Here is a 4,831-nt window from a genome sequence, read left to right on the forward strand (position 1 = left end):
GCCCCTTCCCCTGCCAGAGACCCTTCCCCTGCCCCTGCCTGTGCTCCTGTTCTTGCCCTGGGCCCAGCTCCTGCCCCAGCTCCTGCCCCCTCCCCTGCCAGAACTGCTGCCCCTTCCGCCTGCCCCTGCCTGTGCTCCTGTTCTTGCCCCTCACCCAGCTCCTGCCTTGGATCCTGCACCTGCCACTGCTGCTGACCCTGTCCCTCCCCTTGCTCCTGTCCCTGTCCCTGCTCTTGCACCTGTCCCTGCTCCTGTCCCTGCCCCTATCCCAACCCCTGCCCCTACTCCTGCTCTTGCATGGCTCCCAGAGCTGCATCCAGGGCCGACAGCCCTGCAGGCAGGGATCCTTGTGCAATTACCCTTAGTTCCTTCGCCGGAAGCCGCNGGAAGCCGAAGTCCCACCGGCATGTTTCATCCCCTCCCCCTATGTTCTTTCTCTCTGGTACATATTGACTCTTACTTTATTTTTTCATGTTCTGTATACTGTTTATTATTTGTTTTAAATAAAATTACTTGTTTGCAATTGAACACGTCATGCATATTAAGTATATTCACAATGTTGTGCCACCCCACCAGAACACATTGCTGTGGAATATCCCCTTCCCCAAAGGAGTCCCTGAACCAGAAGCCCTCCCTGCCCATTTCTCCCCCAGGCCACACCCTCAAAACCCCTAAGCTGCTCTCTCTGTCTCTTTACCTGTTCCAGATGTTTCTGTAAGTAGAATCACACAATAGGTACCTTCGTGTCTGCCCACCTATTTTCAAAGGGGACTCTTTTTTTCTGTGTTTATTTGACACAGCATCTCCCTTATTCGATACTGAAATCCCTGATGGATTTCCCAGCCCATGGTCAGGGAATTGGAAAGAGGACCTCTGGAAGAAGAAGGAGCTTGCTTAGGCCCCACCCTAGAATCCAAGGGTGTAAGCTTCCACGTCCAGGTCTACATCTCCCCAGACAAGAAGTTGGGAGTCTTGTCCAACCACCTCACATGTCTGGTCCCTCTTTGAGGGGACTACCTGCTCCCCACCATAGGGACAGCAGTTCCCCCATCATCAGACAAGTTCGGTGAGCCCCTCTGAGACTTATTTTTTTGTGCAGACACTAAGGCTACGTCCTTATGCCTGCCCCATCACGGGCAGGTTAGCAAATTGCTCACATCGGGAAGGCGCCTCTACATTTAAATAGCGGACAGGCACATTCAACCAGCAAAACAAGCCAGGCATGAAGCAGGGGGAGAGAAGAGTGCTCCTGGCAGAGGGCAGAGTGAATGCAAAGTGTTGGACTCAAGCCTGAGGCACATGTGGGACAATCATACCCCTGGGTGGCCCACAGAGGGGCAGGCCATGGTGGGAGAGGTGAGGCTGGAGAGGATGGGCACAGAGGGGCAGGCCATGGTGGGAGAGGTGAGGCTGGAGAGGATGGGCAGGAGGGGAGCAGACCACAGAGAGGCCCAAAGGTTATGTTTTGAAAAGATCTCTCTGGTTACTGGAGGAGAATGGACTCTGCAGAAGAGGACAGGGAGACCCCTAACCCTAACACTAACCCAACCATAACCCTAACAACCCCCAATACCAATGCTAACCACTAATACCTGACCCGAATGAAATCATCACAAAATCAGCAAAATACATTCCTACACCTGTCTCAAAATAGATGTAAGAATCCTGATCAGAAAAATTGCAAAACCAAGAGCTCTTAAATCTATTGTACATCATAAGTGTCTCTTCACAAACATCTCAAAGGTTGTTCAATATACTGAAAACCAGCAATGTTATACTCCACAATAAATTTTTAAATAAAAACATGTGGTCATATTAACTGATGCAGAAAAGGTTCTAAACAAAATCCAATGTCTGTTGCTGATATAAACACTCCTGAAAACAGGAATAAGGGGTAATTTTTTTCAATAAACCTACAGCAAACACCATGCTCAAGTCTGATGATTGACAGCTCTACTCTAAAATCAGGAACAAGGACCGGATGCTGGCTTTCACAGAAGGACAGACACTGTGTGATTCCACCTGTATGAGGTATCTAGAAACAGAGAGTTGAATGTGGCTGCAGGGCCGAGAGGAAAGGGGAGTAGGGAGTTAGTGTTTCATGCACACGATCTCCCTTGGGGAGAAAGAAGAAGTTCTAGAGAATGATGTACAACCCGTGAAGTCAGCTAAGGCCAGAGAACTGTGAACCTGAAATGTTTTAAGTGGTAAATGTTATTTATGTTTAGTCACAGTGAAAAAATAAAGGACTGATAACATGTCACCACATGGATGGACACTGAAAACAGCCCCAGTGACATAAGCCACTCAGAAAAGGCCACCCAGATTGGAGCCATCTGTGCTCCTTAAATCTATCAGGGTTGTGCAAATATGGGAAAGTCTCGGGAGCAATTCCGGAAGAAGAAAACTGGGTCCGAATGGAGCAGGACATTTCAGACAGTGGGGCAGGTGGCAACAGTTCAAGTGGACCTGTGGTCTGGGTTATAATATGGAAACCGCAATGATTTCCTCGTTCAGGGTTATGTGGTGGCTCCGCGGGAGCGTGTCCCTGTTTGGGATAAAACGCACTGAAGTATCCCGTGTGAAGTGGCAAATGTGGTAAAGAAACGACAGCTGGGGAGTCTGAGTGTGGAGATCCAGGGTATTTGTGCTGCTGTGACAGGTTCACTGCACCTTGAAATCACTGCAGAGTCAAGTACTCTTCCAAACAACCACATCAGCACCAGGTCACAGGAGCAGAGACCACATCAAGCTTCCTGATGGAGGCCAAGTCCTCCCAGACCCAGTTCACCCACCGCGGAGAGGCCACTTGCCAGTGTAGGAGGCCACAGGTTAGCAAGAGACTCGTGGGAGGATGACATCGGCGGCTCCTGTGTCTTGGGCTCAGGAGAAGCAGCGGGATCTGGAATTCCAATTTTCCACAACGCTCCACCAAAAACTGGATAGAACTGTGAAAATGCATGAAGGGAAACCTAAGTACAGTGGACTGGGGTCGCCAGAGGGGGGCTGGGGGGGGGAGCCGACCACTCAGTGTCAGTTACAGGCCCACAGCAGAGACTCATCAGTCACAGGCCCCAAAGGGGAAGACGCGGGTTTCACCTCCTCCCAGAAATCACCACCCCTGCAGCTCAGCCGGGGAGAACCTCCAACACCCCGAACCCATGCTTTTCTCCAGTGGACTTTCCTTCAAAACAATGCTCCCAACCCCTCCTCCTCCATGAAATACTGAACAGGGAACAGCTCTATCCTCGGACACCCCTGAGACACCGACGATGGACGTCAAGGGAGACGGACAGCCCTGCTCTCGGACACCCGGGAGACATGGACAACAGACGGACACCCGTGAGACACCAACGACAGACGTCGAGGGAGGCACGCGGAGACCGGAAGACACTGCGCTCGGGGAAGAACCAACGCCCTGAGAACATCTGCTCTCCCCACAGCCTTCTGCAGAGCGGGTGCCGTCGCTACCGAACCTCCAGACACCGAACCGACAGCCCTGACCGGGTGTGGATGCGGGGAGGACCCTGCGGGGCCCAGGCCCGGGAAGCACGAGCAGCAGGTGGGCGGCGGAGGCTCCCTGACTGCAGACTGCCTGCGGAGCCCCCAGAACTGGATCCGTGTGTGCGTAAACACGGACCCGCGGACCAGCCCAGCGGATCCGAGCCCAGAAAGGGGAGACCCCACAGCCCCACGCGCAGCCGCGCCAGGGACCCCAAGTCACCGCACACAAACCACAGAAACCCCACCGTCTACACAGCGCACCCTCCCTCCGCGGGGTCCTGTGAGAACGGAGCCCTCGGCAGTCCCCACTCAGGCGGCTTCTCCTCACCTTCTCCTCCCGCGGCGGGTCCTGAGGAGACCGGGGTCCTGTCGGTGTACACACGGCCCCACGTCCTCCACTGCGGGTCCTGAGGAGGCTGGGCTCCTGTCGGTGTACACGCGGCCCCACGTCCTCCACTGTGGGTCCTGTCAACGTGGATACGACCCATGTCCTCTCAAAGCCTTCACGACGGGTCCTGAGGAGGCCAGACTCCTGCCACCTCAGGCAGAGGAAGAGGCTGCCTGGGCACGCTTGCCCTTCCAGGGGTCGGGGAGCTGGGCTCGGGCGCTCCCTGCAGGCGGTGCAGGCAGCGCAGATTGCGGTGCGCTCAGTTCTGTGGAGACAGGACCGCTCCCTGGGTCCAGCTGAATTTAATAAACTTTAGAAATTCTTAACTGAAATGGAGCCCGTTATCTCCTGATCTCTCCAGAAACACTTAAGGAACAATTGGAAACCACATGGAACGTAATGAAATGCAGACACTAACTTTACAACTTACACCAAAATTCACTTAAGCGGTAGATAAATTTTAAATGCAAAACTATGAAAATATCAAAAAAAAAACCATAAAGGAAATCTACATAACCTTGGGTTTGGTGATGTAAATGCTAAACTCCAAAAAACAAGAATACCAATTGCTGGAGAATGAGGAATGACAGCGACTGTCCTTCATGGCTGGGGGAATGCATATACAGGCACTTTGAAAGACAGTTTGGCAGTTTTTTCCAAAGCCAAGTAAATCCAAACTTAGGATCCAACAATTGCACTTACAGTATTTAGACAACTGCTTTGAAAAAATATTTTCAAACAAAAACTAGCATGCAGTTACGCACAGCAGCTCTATATGTAATGATTAAACAATTATAGAAATTAGGATGTCCTTTAATAGATGAATCCATAAACAAATGGGTGCATGCATATGAGGAAATCAGAATACACCACCCCAAAACATGCCTCTTTGCAACAAGGATGAATTGGGCTGATTACTTTTAAGAAACATCAGACACA

The sequence above is a fragment of the Ailuropoda melanoleuca genome, chromosome 2 (genome assembly GCF_002007445.2).
Source record: "Ailuropoda melanoleuca isolate Jingjing chromosome 2, ASM200744v2, whole genome shotgun sequence".
In the NCBI taxonomy this organism is placed as follows: domain Eukaryota; kingdom Metazoa; phylum Chordata; class Mammalia; order Carnivora; family Ursidae; genus Ailuropoda; species Ailuropoda melanoleuca.